Below are 19,446 nucleotides of genomic sequence, written 5' to 3'. Positions count from 1 at the left end.
TAACCAGGGCAGATGATGGTTATTGGCATTGTGCTTATTAATTAACCGTGTTCCCCTGACATTGTCATAAATTTGGGTTGATACTTTTGCTTTTCCCCACAAAAGTGAATATTTAGTCAGTAATGACGCACTTTAAAATAGCTTCACCTAGTTTATGACAGATTGAAATCATAAGGAAGTAATCACAGTTCAGCCACACAAAATAGGGCCCATGGCCATCAAGGATCTGGTCTCAGACACAGCCTTGCACCACTGACAACTTCAACTTTTTTCTGAACTATATCAAACCAAGGACACCAGTTGTTTTTAAACAGTATCTGCCAGCTGTGAACTTGTGGTCTCAAGGTTGTTCCCCCTTCTAACTACACAATAATTTCCGACTCCAGCTGATCCTTACCTCCTGCCAGCTCCAATTACAATTCTTGATCAGCAACTCACGTAACTAAACTGTGGCCTTGCGGGCTTTCCTTTATAAGTTCTCTCCATTTTGTGGTCTGACACAATTCAACTGCTTCTTGAATCTGGGTCTCCTGGGCTGCAGTCCTAAAAAAAAAACCAAATTAATGCCTCTTTTTCCCAATTCACTCATGGCTCAGACAGTAAAGAATCTGCCTGCATTGCCGGAGACAATGGTTCAATCCCTGAGTTGGGAAGATCCCCTGGAGAAGGGAATGGCTACCCACTCCAGTCTTCTTCTCTGGAGAACCCTATAGATAGAGGAGCCTGGTAGGCTAGAGTCCATGAGGTTGCAAAGAGTTGGACACAACTGAGCAACTAACACACATTTTTCCAATTAAGTCTTCATTCCCCAAATTTTGGTTAACATAGTAAACCAGATTTTAATCCCTTGGGAAGGAAGTCACTTCTGCCAGAGCCCTCTGACCACTAAGTGAAGGGCACTGGGAAGGCCAGAAAGGGTCACAGTCATCTGACCAGACCCTTCTGTCCCTCAGTTGCCCTGGCATGAGTAGCCAGACCTCAGAAGCCTCCCTCCTTCGTCCTGGGGGCAGTGCTGGGAGGGGTCTGGGACATTACTGATGCAGAATGGGGGGCTGCAGAAGCCAAGAGACTGGCCAGTGCACCCAATGAGTTGGCACTGGAGCTGGCAATCGGCCACAAGCCTCCCAGTCACCTCCTCTGCCAGCCGCCCACCTTGTTTCCTGCCTCTGCTGCCCGCCTCTTCTCCCTTCCAGTTTTATTAAGATACAATCATCATATAACACTGGACGAGTTCAAAGTGTACAGCATAATGACTGCTCTATATATATGCTGTGAAATGCTACCACGATTAGTTTAATTAACATCTTAATGGGCTTCCCTGGTGGCTCAGAGGTTAAAGCGTCTGCCTCCAATGCAGGAGACCGGGGCTCGATCCCTGGGTCGGGAAGATCCCCTGGAGAAGGAAATGGTAACCCACTCCAGTATTCTTGCCTGGAGAATCCCATGGACGGAGAAGCCTGGTGGGCTACAGTCCACGGGGTCGCAAAGAGCCAGACACGACTAAGCGACTTCACCTTCACCTTCACTCACACAGTTAACACACTCTTTTCTCCTGGGGATGAGAACTTCCAAGATTTACTCTCTTAATGATTTTCAAATGTACAGAAGTGTACTGTCATCTATCATCATTATTCTGTACAATACATGCTTAGCACTTATTTATCTCTTGAGTGGAAATTTGTTCCTTTGACCATTTTCACCCAGTTCTCCCTCCTCTGCCGCTCACAACTGCTGGCAACCATAAATCTGATCTCTGTTTCTACCATTTCCTTTTCTTTTCCTGTTAGTTTCAACATAGAAGTGAGATGATACAGATGTGTTCTTCTCTGTCTGATTTAACTTCGCTTAGCATAAGATAATCACTGTCTCAGAGAGATCCCGGCACCCACCTGTTCACAGCAGAAGCCAAGACACAGAAACCATCTAACTATCCGCTGCCAGGAAACTGAGGGCATTACACCTTCCTCTTTTAGGATCCCGCCACTGCTTTCTCCCATATGCACCGCGGCAGGACAGACAGGGAGGAGCTGAATTCACAACCTGCACTGAAGGCAGGGCCAGAGGTCAAAAAGAGCCATCTCTGTGAATGTAGGAGGACAGTGCCCAGGCTCTGGGGCCACTAGCAGACCCTGCGGCCTTCAAACTCTGGGATGAGAACCGATGACAACCTCGTGGATCACCTAAGACCACGTCCAGCAGCAGCTGGTGGAAGGCATGGGTGTCCCTGAGAATCATGTGCAGATCATTTATCTTCCTGTATGATGACAATGTGTCCCCACACCCAGCCAGCTCCAAATTTTGGGTGTCCTTCATTCTATACCCCCAGCCTCTGCTTTTTAAGCCAGCAAGCACCTCGCCCAAGCAGACGCCCTGACTGGTTGCTTCTCTGCAGAACCAGCCCGCAACAGGACACAGTGAGGCTAGAAAGACTGAGGGACTCTCACCAACTCCTAGGAGACCAAGTGGCAGAGGGAGGCAAAGGCCCCGGAGGCCCCTCCTATGACTCATTCCTATCACCCAGGCCAGGAAGGGCTGGGAGGCAGGGGGAGTGCAGGTAGACAGACCACATATTTTAGCCAAGCCCTGACTCCTGAAAGCGGGGCAGGGGCCTCCAGCCTCGGCCTGCACCCTGCCTTGGGCAAACAATGACCAGAATGCACCCTGAGATAGCTTGCCTGGGGAGCTGGCCTTGTCGCTTAGATGTTCAGATAGGGCTGCCTGCCCTTCACCCTACTCACCTGAGTCAGGTGGGTTTCCAGCCTTTGATTCTGAGGGAGACCCTCTCAGGGGGTCTCCCCACAGGATGTCCTGTATGCACAGCCCCCTAATTGTGCTGGAAGGAACAGGGGTTTCTGGCCTCACCCCCAGGCAGGTGAGGAGGGGTGATGGATGAGAAAGCTGCCCTAAGGTCACCTTAGGGCCCTTCCTGCCCCTCACCACCTGCTCAGCTCTGTCCTTCCTGTGTTAAACACGAGAGACCCGAGTGGCCAGCATGCGTTCTCAATGGGACTGAAGCTAAGAGCTCCCCACCACTTCTCTGCTGTCATCTCACAGCGATCCTACCAGGCAAATGCTATTACCACTTCCACTGTTCAGACTTTGGACTACAGCCCGCTGAGGTCACTGCTAAGAGGCTGAGACCAGTCCTGACCCAGGCAGGTTGAGCGGGTGCCCAGGCAGGGGAACCACCCCTGCAGAAATGTTCCACCCCCCACAGTCCCATGTCCCCTCCAAGATGGGTCTCCCCAACTCCCCCAGCTGCATACAGGTTCTCAGATGCCCCTGTTCACCTTTGGAGTTTCAAAGGGCCAGTGTCCCCTGAAAATGCTTGCATTTCAGCACATGCATGCATGTGCCCTCAGTCATGTCTGACTCTTTGCTACCCCATAAACTGTAGCCCACCAGGCTCATCTGTCCATGGAATTTTCCAGGAAGTAGGTTGAAATTTCCTTCACCAGAGGATCTTCCTGACCCAGGGATCGAACCCAAGGCTCTCCCATCTCTTGCACTGGCAGGTGGATTATTTTATCACTGTGCTACCAGAGAGTATGTGTGGGCACCAGGACCCCATCCTTCCCACCCCGGATACACTTCCCTCAAGGAGATTGTTCTTCCAGCTAGGGTGAGAGAACAGACCCCCAGGGAGTGGACACCCCCTCACAGTCTGGCTAAAAGGACCTTGTGTTTTATTTGACACAGCCACACCATCAGATGTGTTCTTAAGTCCCGCCGACCTGCCTGGATCCAGAGTCACCAGGGCCTCAGCCAGCCATGGTGGCTCCTGCACGAATTGAAATTGATTTGAAACTCAGGTCTCTTCTCACCTCGCTGTTGGTTACCCACTCCAGTACAGTGAATGACCTCACCTATTTCTAAAAAAAAATTTTTTTAAGTACTAAAAATTTAAAAAGGGAGGAGGAGAAGGAAAAAGGGAAGAAGTTTATAGGAATCTCCTGCTTGGTTGTCCTCGCTGGGTTCTTTGCTTTCTCCTGGTCCTTCCCATAATACAAACCTACCTCCATCCTCTTGGGCCCTAGGAAGCTGAGGGAGGGGGGGAGGAATGGGGGAGGGGGGAGGAATGGGGGGGAGGAATGGGGGAGGGGGGAGGAATGGGGGGGAGGAATGGGGGAGGGGGGAGGAATGGGGGAGGGGGGAGGAATGGGGGCGGGGCCTTCCCTTGCCCAAGCCCCGTCCTCCTCCCAGCATCCCTTGCAGCCCACAACCTTCCGCCGCCACCTGCTCCCTGCTGGGTTACACCTCAGCTCCTGCTTGGGTCCCGCCCCTCCAAACAAGACCAGGGTCAACACCGATGGAGCCACAGAGTAACAGCAAGACCCAAATACAAGAAAACAGCAACAGCCCCAATCAAACCAAAAAGACCCCAAAGCTCTCCGCCCACTGTGCTCTTCCCCTTCACAGCCAGACTTCCGGGAGAATCGTCTCCAGGCCCGTTCAGAGCTGAGACACTTAGAGCACGACAGTGGTCACTACCAACCTATGAGCTCCCCAAGGCAAATAAGCTGGAATTCAGGTGATAGGACTAACCTCTTCTTTTGTGTGAAACCTAGTTTCAGTGGCCTACGGGGAGCCGTGTGCAGATGCCTGGCACCTAACACCTCACCAATACCCTGATTGGCAGCCACCTTGAGGAGAAGCTGCGCCCCGCAGTCAACCCAAGATGGCAGTAGTGGGCCGTGTGCAGAGACGCTGCCCCGCCCATCAGTCTGAGGTTCAGGGAGCAGTGCGCCTGCGCCAGACCGCCAGGAACACATCACACCCTCCATAGCCCAGAACCTATAAAGTAGTCCCGCCTTTATTGAAAATTATTTCCCTGCAAACATGAAAGAAATTGCAACTCTGAAATCTTGAGTGCAATAGGACAATGCTTCAGACACACACACACACACACACACACACACACAATCAGATATATATTTGAATCTCATTATTTGCAGTATTTTGGTAAAGTTACCACAGATACTGGCTTAGTAAATAGTGAACTGCTTCTCCTAGGGTAAATACAGGATCGGGTTCTGTAAGCCTGTGGTCACTACATTTTCACCAGCTGGCAAATACATCATTTGTACTATCTGTTTCTATTTAAAGGTACCTTGTTTAATGTAACTTGTTGATTCATTCACATTGAACTCATGGGTCAACAGCACTCTAATTTATTCTTGAATGAACCTTATTAACACAGGCATTTTCTCTGTAAGGCACATTGCAGCTTTTTGGTACTTAGTCAACAGCAGCCAGGATTATGCTTGGGCACTATTTGAAAAAGCAAAATAACCAACACAAGGCACAAAAATGCAAAACACATGGCACTAAATGGACCATAAAAAGGATGCTTGATATCAGGACAAGGGCTGAAACCTGAAGGCAGAGCATCACCTTGTTCAACCTCAGCCAAAAATTGTATATCAGGCAAGTCAAGTTCCTAAGTAGTCTGCACATGTCCACAAACGGCTGTAGAAGTGCCATGAGGGTTGATTTGGGAGTTACAGGTAAATATTAGCAAGTGGGTCATCTCACAGTACAGAACCAGGATTAATGAGAGGCAGTTGCACATATGGCTTCCTTGGTGGTTCAGTGGTAAAGAATCAGCCTTCCAAACGAGAGACACAGGCTCGATCCCTAAGTCAGAAAGATCCCTTGGAGAAGAAAATGGCAGCCCCCTCTGGTACTCTGGCCTGGGAAATCCCATGGACAGAGGAGTCTGGCAGGCTACAGTCCGTGGGGTCTCAAAAAGTCAGACATAACTGAGCAACAACAACAATAATTGTACATATCGTTGAGGAATACATGACTGAAGTTGGATTCAAGACATTTGGCAGATACAAGACCTTTGTGAATTTATCCTCCCAGCTTGTGGTTTGGCTTTTTGTTTTCTTAATATTATCTTTTGAAAGGCAGAAGATTTTATATTTATGAAGACAGATTTACCAAAAATCAATCACCACCTGCTCCCTACTGGGTTACACCTCAGTAACGGCACATTTTTGTGCCGTTTGTGTTTCTAAGACACCTCAGTCTTTGCCTACCCCAAAGTCTTGAAGATTCTTTTTCCTACACTATCTTCTAGAAATTCTATTGATCTAAATTTTATGTTTAGATCTACGTTCAATTTTGAGTTAATTTTTGTGTGTAGCCTAAAGTGAGATCGATTTTTTATTTTCCTGTACAAATATCCAAGACTTCCAGCACTACGTGTTGAAAAGACTATCCTTTTCCTCATTGAATTAATTACCTTGGAGCCTGGGTCAAAAATCAGTTGGCCATATTTGTCAAAAATGTTTTCACAATATGCTTGTAGGTCTATTTCTGGATTCTTCTTTGTGTACCCCCTGACTTGTGCTATCTTTTAGTCAATACCACACTGTTGTACTTTTATAATAAGCCTTGAAAACAGCTATTGTGAGCCCTCTTTTTCCTTCTTTTTCAACATTGCTTGACTCTTCTAGGTCTTTTACATTTCCATATCAATTTTCTGCCTAAGGAGTCTATGATTGAGATTGCACTGAATCTACAGATCAATTTTGGGAAAACTGACATCTTAACAATAAGAATCTTCTAATCTTTAAATGTGGCATATCTCTCCATTTATTTAATCTTCTTTAACTTCTCAGTAACTATTTTTTCTTTCTTTTCTTTTCTTTTTGATGGTACTGAAGAATTTATTTGCAGGGCAGCAACGGAGAAACCGACATAGAGAACAGACTTATGGACATGGGGAGAGGGAAGGAGGGGCTGAGATGTATGGACAGAGTAACATGGAAACTTGCATTACCGTGTATAAAATAGATAGCCAATGGGAACTTGCTGTATGTCTCAGGAAACTCAAACAGAGGCTCTGTATCAACCTAGAGGGGTGGGATGAGGAGGGAGATGGGAGGGGGGTTCGAGAGGGAGGGGATATACATATACCTATTTGGGGGCTCCAAAATCACTGCAGATGGTGACTGCAGCCATGAAATTAAAAGACGCTTACTCCTTGGGAGGAAAGCTATGATCAACCTAGATAGCATATTCAAAAGCAGAGACATTACTTTGCCGACTAAGGTCCGTCTAGTCAAGGCTATGGTTTTTCCAGTAGTCATGTATGGATGTGAGAGTTGGACTGTGAAGAAGGCTGAGCGCCGAAGAATTGATGCTTTTGAACTGTGGTGTTGGAGAAGACTCTTGAGAGTCCCTTGGACTGCAAGGAGATCCAACCAGTCCATTCTAAAGGAGATCAGCCCTGGGATTTCTTTGGAAGGAATGACGCTAAAGCTGAAACTTCAGTACTTTGGCCACCTCATGTGAAGAGTTGACTCATTGGGAAAGACTCTGATGCTGGGAGGGATTGGGGGCAGGAGGAGAAGGGGACAACAGAGGATGAGATGGCTGGATGGCATCACGGACTCGATGGACGTGAATCTGAGTGAACTCCGGGAGTTGGTGATGGAGAGGGAGGCCTGGCGTGCTGTGATTCATGGGGTCGCAAAGAGTCGGACACGACTGAGCAACTGAACTGAACTGAGCTGATGGCTGATTCATGTCGAGGTTTGACAGAAAACAACAAAATTCTGTAAAGCAATTATACTTCAATTTAAAAACAAACAAATTTTAAAAAAGAGAGAGAGAGAGAAACCTGAAAGAGGGAGGGACCCAAGAGGAATTTCCATGGACAGAGAATGTAGAAAGACAGCCACAGTGTCTGTTTCATGCACCTTCCAGCTGCCCTCTGTGGACTTGGAGGGATGCAACTAGAGGGCAGACAGCAGAGAGGGCAGGGCCTGGGTCATACCAACTTGGCATCCATTCTGGTATTGTCCCCCAAAACCTGGAATGATGGATGCCTGCTGGGATCTTGCCAAGCAAACCACAGTGGCTGTGCTGTTTTGGGGGAGGTGAGTGTCATCCTTGAAAAAAAAACTTATTTTGAAATAACTTAAGACTCGAAGAAACTGCAAAAATAGTGCAGAGAATTCTCACATTCCCTTCTGTTACGGGCTGACTTGACATGATCTTACACACATTGTTAATATCCTTCCTTTTTATGCTACTGTACATGACATTTTCATTTTAAATGTTTGGTGCTATGTGTGGAAATGTAATTGATTTTTGTATACTGATCTTGTATGACCTTGCTAAGCTCATTTAATAATTCTAGTAGTTTTTCATAGATTCTGTGGGCTTTTATATAGATACAATCATGTCATCTGTGAATAAAGACATTTTATTTTTTCCTTTTCAATTTGGATGCCTTTCACTTCTTTTCCTTGCCTTATGACACTGTCTAGGACCTCCATTACAACACTGAATAGTTGTAGTGAGAGTGAGTATTCTTGCTTTGTTTCCAATGTCAGAGAGAAAGCATTCTGTCTTTTACTACTGAACAAGATACTTGTTGGAGGTATCTCACAGATGGTTTTGGTCAGGTTAAAGTTGTTGAAGTTTTTGTTTTTTATTTTCTGAGAGATTTAATCGTGAAAAGTTGCTGAATTTAGTTAGATTTGTCAAATGCTTTTTCATCATCTGTTGAGATAATCAAATGGGTTTTCTTGAGTCTGTTAATATGGGGAATTACATCAGTTGAGTTTTAAATGTTAAACTAACTTCACATTGTAGAATAAGTATTTTTAATGGATTTGTAGAAAAATGCTTTTTGTTGAATTCAACCTTCTAATATTTGCCAAAGATTTTGTGTCTTTTGTGTTTTGGCTTATAAGGTTTGTTGTTCTATAATAGTCTTGTAATGTGTTTGTCTAGTTTGAATATTAGGGTAAGGCCTGTCCCATAGAATAAGTTGAGAAGTTTTCTCTCCTTTTCCATTTTCTGAGTTCTGCAGGATTAGTATTATTTTCTTTTTAAAATGTTTGGTTAAATTAATCTGCACCTGAAGTTTTATTTGTGTGATAGCTCACATCTATCTGTTCAGTTCAGTTCAGTCACTCAGTCGTGTCCAACTCTTTGCGACCCCATGAATCACAGCACGCCAGGCCTCCCTCTCCATCACCAACTCCCGGAGTTCACTCAGACTCACATCCATCAAGTCCGTGATGCCATCCAACCATCTCATCCTCTGTCATCCCTTTCTCCTCCTGCCCCCAATCCCTCCCAGCATCAGAGTCTTTCCCAATGAGTCAACTCTTCGCATGAGGTGGCCAAAGTACTGGAGTTTCAGCTTTAGCGTCATTCCTTCCAAAGAAATCCCAGGGTTGATCTCCTTCAGAATGGACTGGTTGGATCTCCTTGCAGTCCAAGGGACTCTCAAGAGTCTTCTCCAACACCACAGTTCAAAAGCATCAATTCTTCGGCGCTCAGCTTTCTTCACAGTCCAACTCTCACATCCATACATGACTACAAGGAGGTCTAAAAGCTGCTCAGAAGTTCTAAAATGTGGTCTAGAAATTCAAATGGGGAATCCCCTGGAGGGTCACTAAAGGATCCTGTGGATGGGCTGTTTGGTGAAGGAATCTCAACATCACTATCTATCCAAAGAAAGCTACTCCTTTGCAGGTCACTAATTAACTCCTCCTTACTGAACGTAGTTGACCTGAGGTCAACCCCTGTCTTCCTCGACCTCTCATCAGCAGGTGATACCACTGGGCCTCCTTGCTTTGACACTGCTTCCTTCCTGGGCTTCAGTGACTTCACACTGTCCTGTCTCCCATCTATTTCTCTGGCTTGGTGACCTGCAGCATTCCATGTGAAGCTACCTTGCTTTCTGCTCTGTGTCCACATTCTTCCTTGAAGAAATCACTTACACCCGTGGGAAGGATGCCTTAGTCCATTTATCACCTCCCTTTATCTCAGCTCCAGATCTATGGACACAACTGCCTACAGAGTCTTCTAACCCCTGAAAGTCATGCCTCCATTTGATTGAGCTGTTTGTATCTTTCAGTAGAGATTTATTGTTTTCCCCTTAGCAATTTTGCACATTGTCTCCTATGTGTGTTCCTGTGTTCTTTGTAATTTGTGTTGCTATCATGGCTAGAATCTCTTTTATGTTACTGGTCATTCTGGGACACTGGCCACTTGACAATTTCCTATGGGGTTGCCTGAATCTGGCCATCCTAAGCCTCCCTTGTATTTGCTCTAAGAGTTTGTCCACTGATCTTCTTGGACTATGTCGGAGGATCATGTCCACTACAAATGAAGACTGGGTCAACCCCAGAGTCAGAACTAAGGGTGGACAAGTGGGCATGCATGTCCTATTTCATCCTTAAATGGAAGGAATGTTTCTAAGCCTTCACCCTTAAGTTCCAGGTTTACTCTGGTCTGTACGATGAATCACATTAAGGAAATTCTCTTTCCTCCTAGTTTGCCAAGAGATTCTTTTCAAGAGTGTGTGTAACTTTGATCAGTGTTTCAGGCCTCTCTTGGAGCAATCGCAAGGTTTTCTCTTTTAAGCTGTTACTTGTTACAAAGAGCTGGACACGACCGAAGCAGCTTAGCATGCACACACTACTAAATTAAACTGATAGACCAGTGAGCCAATTCAGAAGCCATTGTTCTGGCAGCCTCCTGGACACCCTAACCCCATCATGTGATGCTTTCTCCCTCTCAGGGGATCAGACAGAGAGAATAAACCAGGGCTCATGTTCTCAGGCTGGTTTCACCAGGATCTGTGGCACTCACATAGCAGCATTGCGTAGATCTGTGCACTTTCCATTTCTGACCAGTCTTTGAAGATCAGTCTTGCTTATTGTTTAGAGAACAGTTTCATTCCTCATGTTCTGAAGGAGGAAGGAGCCAAGGTAGGCTGTGCTCCAGACCTGTGATTTCTCCTTTCAGAAAGCTAGCACTCAGAACACCCCACCCCCACCCTCAGTCATGCCCTTGAGACCTGCCTATGGATTGTAGGCAAACCCCTCCAAGTCCACCTCTGGATCAAGGGTGCCACCAACACTGGAGCCCAGGACATTCAGGCTCAGGAGAAATTGCATCTTGGGTAGAGAGATGGTAGGGATGAGCAGTCCTTTGGCCTCTGTGTCGTGTTGTCTTGAAACTTTGCTCCCAGACAGCAAAGGAATCAAAGTAAAGCTTTACCCAGAACGAGGAATAATTCTAGCAGGAGCCAACACACTAATGCTGTAGTGTCCTTTATGTAAGCCATAATTTATTTGGGATTTTTCTTTGGATGCACATATGGGGTTGATAGAGTTGTCTTTTTGTGTGTTGCCCAGACTTGGGAAGCTTTAAAGAAATACAGCCCTGGGCCCAAGTCCTGGAGATTCTCATCCATTTGCCCCAAGGTTGATACAAGAATCTGTACTTTTAAGAAGCTGATTAGAGTGTTATTATCATTTTTTAACCATTTTTAAAATGTTATTTTTCGTGGCTCTGGGTCTCCAATGCTGCGTGTGGGCTTTCTCTAGTTGCAGAGAGTGGGGCTGCTCTTCATTGCAATGTTCGGGCTTCTCCTTGTGATGGCTTCTCTTGTTGGAGAGCACAGGCTCTAGGCCATGCAGACTTCAGTAGCTGCAGAATGTGGGCTCGGCAGGTGTGGCTCTGGGGCTCTAGAGCACAGGCTCAGCAGTTGAGGCACATATGCTCAGCTGCTCGGTGGCATGAGGTATCTTCCCGGACCAGGAGTCAAACCCCTGTCCCCTGAATTGGCAGGCGGATTCTTATCCACTGCACCACCGGTGAGGTTCATTTTTTAACCACTTTTAAGTGAAGTATAGTTAATTTACAAAGTTGTGTTAGCTTCAGGTGTACAGCAAAGCGATTCGGTTATATATGCATTTGTGTGTGTGTAAATGGCACCCCACTCCAGTACTCTTGCCTGGAAAATCCCATGGATGGAGGAGCCTAGTAGGCTGCAGTCCATGGGATCGCTAAGAGTCAGACATGACTGAGCGACTTCACTTTCACTTTTCACTTTCATGCATTGGAGAAGGAAATGGCAACCCACTCCAATGTTCTCACCTGGAGAATCCCAGGGATGGGGGAGCCTGGTGGGCTGCCGTCTATGGGGTCGCACAGAGTCGGACACAACTGAAGCAACTTAGCAGCAGCAGCAGTATACATATATATGTGTGTGTATATGTGTGTATATGTGAAGTTGGGCAAAAAGTTTGTTCGGGTTTTTCCGTAAGATATTACAAAATGCTTGAACAAACTTGAACTATTTGGCTAACCCAATATATACTTTTTCAGATTCTTTTCCATTATAGGTTATTATAAGACACTGAATATAGTTCCCTGTGCTAGACAACTGGTCCTTGTTGTTTACCTACTTTATACATAGTAGTGTGTATATGTTAAGACCAAACTCTTAATTTTTCTACCCCCTACCCTCTTCTATCCTCTGTGATAACCATACATTTGCTTTCTATGTCTGTGAGTCTACTTCTGTTTTGTAAATAAGTTCACTTATATCATTCGTTTAGCCCCCACATAGAGATGATACCATATGACATTTGTCTTTCTCTGTCTGATTTACTTGACTTAATATGATAATCTCTAAGGTCATCCATGTTGCTGCAGATGGCATGACTTCATTTCTTTTTATGGCTGAGTAATATTCTATTGTGGGTGTTTGCATATACATATATCTCACATCCTTTTTGGAAGGCCCTGATCTCAGCATCATTATCACTGAAACCTAGAGTTTCACAGAGGGTCTCAGAGATCACCTGGACACCTTACAGCCTGATACTCTAGGGCCAGCTCTAGCCAGAGTGAAGCAGGAATGTGTGTGTGTGTGTGTGTGTGTGCACGCGCATGCACACTGTCAAGTCCAGCTCTCCTAGAGAGCTGGGGGACTTTCTGATTTTATAAACCTATGGCCCTCACCCTGAGGACCCTGGGGACTGGATCTGAGCATCATCTGTAATTCAAGCTCCTACATGGCCTTCAGCGCTTTTTTTCAGATATGTGTAGATGTGTTTGTGATGCTAACAAGCATCATTTAAAAACGTAACGAAATTCAGAGCAGCTTTCTGTTGGTTTTTATTTTCTCTACCAGCAATCATTAGAACTGCATCTACTCTTAGATATATCTCGGGGAAGGAGCCAGTATATGGTTTTTATTTTTTATTTTCCAGATTCTAAATAGAGATCTTCATCCATGGAAAGGCTGGGGATTCAAGGGAAGAAGATCTCCCCAGAATCAGCAATGGCCTTTGAGTTAAGGAGCAGCTGTGTGGCCAGCAGCCATCCCCCCCAGCTCCGCCCCACTGGGGTGACCCACTGGCCAGATGCCATCAGGGATTTGAGCCACACCAGTCTGTGACAGTGAGGGCTTCATAGGAAGGGAGGCTTCGGAAGGGAGGGAGCCATTTGACCCATGCAGGAGAGGGAGGCAACCTGGCGGCCATCCAGGTGGATGCCTCCCCACCCCACTGAGGCTGACTCACATTCTTAGGGGTTTCTCAGCACGCCCAGCTTCTGGGCACTAGCAGCCTCAGCCTGCTGTAAGGTCCCAACACACCGGAACAGGCCCTCACTGCCGAGCAAACTCAAGGCCCCTCTCTAGGTGTGACTGAGCAGTGAATGTGGAGAAACCCAGTGAGCGTAGACTCCCAGGCTCACATCACATGTCCTGGCCACTGGAAGTCCCACGTGGCTTCCTGCTGAGGGGAGGGCAGGCTTTGTTCCTATGAGTTCCAGGACACAGAAGCCCAGACAATGGTGCCATTTGAGAGTAGGCAGCAGTGTGAGTGCGTGTGTGTGTGTGTATACGTTGGCACACATATGTGTAAGTAAAAGACTGTATTTTCCTGAACTATCTTTTTTCAAAAATACATATTTATTTATTCACTTATTTGGCTATGCTGGATCTAGGTTGTGGCATGCAGGATCTTCCAACTCTGTTGGGGCGTATGGGATCATTTGGCAACCCACTCCAGTATTGTTGCCTAGAGAATTCCATGGACAGAGGAGCCTGGCAGACTGAAGTCCATGGGGTCGCAAAGAGTCAGACATGACTGAGTGACTGAGCACGGGATCACTGGGCTTCCCAGGTGGCACCAGTGGTAAAGAACCCGCCTGCCAGTGCAGAAGACGCAAGAGACCTGGATTTGATCCCTGGGTCGGGAAGATCCTCTGGAGTAGGAATTGGCAACCCACTCCAGTATTCTTGCCTGGAAATCCTGTAAACAGAGGAGACTGGTGGGCTACAGTCCATAGAGTCCCAGAGTTGGACACAACTAAGTGACTGAACACACACACACATGGGCTCATTAGTTGCAGCATGCAAACACGTAGTTGCAGCCTGTGGTATCTAGTTCCCTGACCAGGGATTGAACCGCAGCCCCCAACATTGGGAGCACAGAGTCTTAACCACTGGACCACCCAGAAGTCCCTCCTGAACTGTCTTGAATCTCCACCCTATTCTCACGGCTTTTCCCCCAAGCTCATTCGCTCCAGCTAGGAAATCCTATTTGTCCTGCTGAGCTTCTGAAAAGTCATCCCTCCGACCTTCTCAAGGGAACCTCAGGCCTTGTTGTTCTCGCCCCTGCCAACCAGTGCTCTGTTTTGGGAAAGCTGGCACGACATATGCTCAGATCGCTGCTCTTGTGTCCACTCTCAGAAGTCTGGTCTCCGAGGATCTCCATTTCCAAATCCTGAAATACTCATTCTTGCTATAGTACTTTGGAGCAGTTTCTTTGGAAGCTGCCTTCCTGCTGTACAGCTTAATAACAGGAATTCTCTCAGGGTTCTTTTTAGCTCAGTAGAAGGGAAGGAGGGACTGGATGGGACCCAGTGTTGGGAGTGGTTTCTTGCTCTGTTGGAAGCCGCCAGCTTTGGGCAGAAGCTGCCAGGGAGGGCTACCAAGAAGGCTCTGAGTAGGAAGGAGGCTCTCACCAACCCTGGGAGCAGAGGGTGAGGGCTCTTGGAAGTCTGCTCACAGCTGGTGGGCTTGGAGTAAACAGAAATAAAACCCCCAGGGTGGTGGGTGAGGACAGCTGGAGGTTGGAGAGAAGTCTTGCTCCCCACTAACAGCTTGGGACTCAGAAGGGGAGTGCTACTCACATTCCCGTGGGGCCTCTGGAAAGGGCAGGACAGGTTCAGGAAGGAAGAGACTGCAGATGGCCAGAGAGCACGTCACCAAGCGGGACTTCAGGAAGGGGTGCGGCTGTGGGGGTCTCTTCTGAGGACTGCTGTGGTCCCAGCATTGGCAGAGGGCCTGAGGTTAAAGTCCCCTTTAAAAGGACACACACGGGTTTCCTGAGGGCCACAGAGAACATGGCTCGTGGGCTTCAAGGAATGACCCTGGCTGCAGGGATGGCAATCCCCCTCACCCATGATGCTCCCTGGTAGCTGCCCAGAAGACGTGTCCCAGACCCAGCTCAGAAGGCAGACGGAACATGTACTGGGCCTCTCTCCCTGGCCTTCAGGATGATATGCTTTTAAGAGTGTTTGTTGGTGGCTCAGTGGTGAAGAATCCACCTGCCAGTGCAGGAGACACAGTTTGATCCCTGGTCTGGGAAGTTCCCACGTGCTGTAGAGCAACCAACCCCGTGCACCACAACTACGGAGCCTGTGCTCTAGAGCTCTGCAAGAGGAGAAGCCGCTGCACTGGGAAGTCTGTGCACCACAGTTAGAATAACCCCCATCGCTGCAGCCAGAGAAAAGCCCGCACAGCTACGACCACCCAGCCCAGCCGCAAATAGATAAATATTAAAAAAAAAAAGAGTATTTGTCAACATGAATCTTAGTAACTGAGCTCCTATGAACCAGAGGTCATCACCACTTCCATAGCAACAGCTCCATTTGTAGGATGAAAAATCTTACCCTGATTGTTTGGTTATATCTGCGATGCTCCCAAAGAGAGAGACTCCTAGTTTAAGTTTACCAGACACTGAGCTCATCCCCAGGAATGAGATGAGACAAAAATACTACCACCCTGCTGTGTGGGCCCCTACAGATCCCCCCAGAGGCAGGGACAACTTTCTTTCTAAGAAATCACCATTGTCCAAAGTGAAACTTAACCTCAGGACTTACAGCTGCTTACTCAGGCAGGGCTTCCAGTGAGGGTCTCATGGCTGTGTCAGTCTCCTGAGTGAGGGACCCGGGGTTCTGCGTACTGAGTGTCAGGAACTGTTCCCCATGAGCCTGGAATAGCAGTCTCAGCCCCAGTTAATGAGCCACTTGGTCTACCCTTGTTTTATTTTTAATTTTTTTGCTTTTTTTTAAAAAAATATGTATTTATTTACTTTTGGCTGCACTGGGTTTTAGTTGCAGCAGGTGGGATCATTCCTCGTGGCGTGCAGGCTTCTCTCTACTGTGGCATGCCGGTCCAGAGCACGTGGGCTCTGCAGTTGCAGTGTGTGGGCTTTGGTGGCCCACGGAAGGTGGGATCTTAGTGCCCCAACCAGGGATTGAACCCATGTCACCAGCATTGGAAGGTGAATTCTTAACCACTGGACCACCAGGGAAGACCTATCTCCTTGTGTTAGACCCTGAGAAGTAACAGCAACCCCAGCCCACACAGCTGGCTTTTTCTGACTTCTTCATTGACCATATGGCAGAGGTTGGACTGAGTCTTCCATCAGTTGAACAAGGAAAAGTTGTTTTCTTTCTGCCCCTTAGCCCGTAGGCTCTCTCTTTGCATCACTAATCAAAGAAAGAACCTTCTGAAGATTTCCAATGCCACCTAATCACCATTTGCAAGCCCTGCATGAGAGGAAGAGAGGCAAATGGGCTTCTTTCAAGACTAGCCTTCGTAGTCTTCCAAACATATTCCAGATCTGAAATATGTTTAACTTGAACTGGGATGCTGCTGCTGCTGCTGCTAAGTCGCTTCGGTTGTGTCCAACTCTGTGCGACCCCAGAGATGGCAGCCCACCAGGTTCCCTCATTCCTGGGATTCTTCAGGCAAGAACACTGGAGTGGGTTGCCATTTCCTTCTCCAATGCATGAAAGTGAAAAGTGAAAGTGAAGTCACTCAGTCGTGTCCTACCCCTGGCGACTCCATGGAGTGCAGCCCACCAGGCTCCTCCGCCCATGGGATTTGCCAGGCAAGAGTACTGGAGTGGGTTGCCATTGCCTTCTCCTAGTAGGGGACTATAGCTCCTAGGAATCCCACATCTAGCAGTTCAAGTTGGAACGATTTGCCTGTGTAGTGGGCAAGCATTTCCAACTGCACAATATTTCTTTGAGAAGAGAGATACTTTCTACTAGAATGATCAGTTTCTACAGCGTAGCAGGTACTGCCTCGTTCAGTAAACAGAACAGGGACTATTGAGGGAGCTCTGCCTGCCCCCTGGTGGTTGTAACTATAATTTCTTAAATGCATTTTTATTCATTTCGTTTAGTCTGAGCTCGGTCTTTGTTGCTGCGCGTGGGTGCTGCCATGGGCTTTCTCCAGTTGCAGTGCACGGGGGTCTGGTTGCAGCGGCTTCTCTTGGTGCACAGCGGGGCTCCAGAGCGCAGGCCCAGCAGTTGTGGCCCAGGGCTTAGTTGCTCTGCAGCATGTGAGAGCTTCCCGAACCAGGAATCAAACCTGCATCCCCTGCATTGGCAGCCGGATTCTTGACCACTGGACTACCAGGGTGGTCTCGTAACTGTAACTTTTTAACCATTTTAACGACGTTTCAATAACAAAGGACACATGTTTAAAGTATACACTTTGGAAAATGTTGACATTGCATGTACAGTGAAACCATCACCCAAGTCAAGATAATAAACATACCTGTTGTTCGCAAAAATTCCTTATAACCTTCTGTCATCCCTCCCTCCACCCTCTCCTATTCCCAGGCAACCACTGATCTACTTTTTGTTACTATACATTAACTTGCACTTAATAGATTATTACAAAAAAGGAATCATACAAGGAGATAAATCTCGTCTGGCTTGTTTTACTCAACACGGTTATTTTGAGATGCATCCATGTTGGGTATGTATCCTGCTTATCTCTGAGCAGTAATCCTCATGTGGACATAGTCCAGGGCGTGTATACTTTCACCTGTTGAAATATACCTGCATCGGTCCAGGTTTTGCCTATTATGATTAAAGCTGCTATGAACATTTATACTCCAGTCTTGGTAAGGCTTGCTTTCTCTTGAATACATGCCTAGAGGGAGAATGGCCAAGTTGTAAGTGTATCTTTGACATTTAAGCTGTCAAATTGCTTCCAAAGTGGGTGTGCTAGTCTGCATTCCCATCAGCAACGCACAACAGCTTCAGTTGTCCCAGATGCTCACCAACATTTGACAGTAAATCTTAATTTTGGACATCCTAATTGGGGCATAGTGGTAACTTAGTGGTTTTTATTTGCATTTCCCTAATTATTGATAAGGGCTTCCCTGATGGCTCAGTGGTAAAGAATCTGCCTGCCAATGATGCCAATGCAGGAAACGAGGGTTCGATCCCTCGACCGGGAAGATCCCCTGCAGAAGGAAATAAGCAACCCACTCTAGTATTCTTGCCTGGAAAATCCCATGGACAGAGGAATCTGGTGGGCCATATAGTCCATGGGGTTGCAAAGGGTTGGACACGACTTAGCAACTAAACAATTTTTAATAAACATCTTTTCAAGCCTGTTTACCAGTGCTATATCTTCTTTGGTGAGGTGTCTGTTCATGTGTCTTGTCCATTTTTTATGTTTCTTTTATGTTTTTTTTATGTTTCTTTTCTTCTTGCGAGTTTTCATAATTCTATATGTATCTGAGTACAAGTCCTTTATTAGACAAGTGATTCATGAATATTTTCTCCAGCCTGTGGCTTATCTTTTCCACATCCTCAACAGAGTCTTTGAGGAGAAGAAATTCTTAAATTTGATGCAGCTTAATTTACCAGTATTTCATGGATCATGTCTTTGATATTATATCTGAGAAATCTTTGCCTAACCCATGGTCACAAAGATTGTTCCTCTCTTTCCATCTGCAAATTTTGGATTTGGGTATTACAAATAAGTCTAGGAAATATTTTCAGTTAGTTTTTGTATATGGTTTGAAATATGAATCAAAGTTCATTTTTTGTATATGGACATCCAACCATTGTTGGAAGAGAGTGTTTCTTTCAACAGTGCACTCTCTGGGCAAAACTCTGTTAGCCTTTGCCCTGCTTCACTCTGTACTCCAAGGCCAAATTTGCCTGTTACTCCAGGTATCTCTTGACTTCCTCCTTTTGCATTCCAGTCCCCTATGATGAAAAGGGATCTTTTTTGGGTGTTAGTTTTAGAAGGTCTTGTAGGTCTTCAGCATTACTGGTTGGGGCATAGACTTGGATTATTGTCATATTGAATGGTATGCCTTGGAAACGAACAGAGATCATCCTGTCGTTTTTGAGATTGCATCCAAGCACAGCATTTTGGACCCTTTTGTTGATTTATTATTTTCAGCCAAAGATAGAGAAGCTCTATACATTCAGCAAAAACAAGACTGAGAGCTAACTGTGGCTCAGATCATGAACTTCTTATTGCAAACTTCAGGCTTAAATTGAAGAAAGTAGGGAAAACCACTAGACCATTGAGGTATGACCTAAATAAAATCCCTTAAAATTATA

This window comes from Capricornis sumatraensis, chromosome 1, assembly GCF_032405125.1.
Source record: "Capricornis sumatraensis isolate serow.1 chromosome 1, serow.2, whole genome shotgun sequence".
NCBI lineage: Eukaryota > Metazoa > Chordata > Mammalia > Artiodactyla > Bovidae > Capricornis > Capricornis sumatraensis.
The sequence above is the reverse complement of the archived record's forward strand: the minus strand, read 5'-3'. Positions refer to the sequence as shown.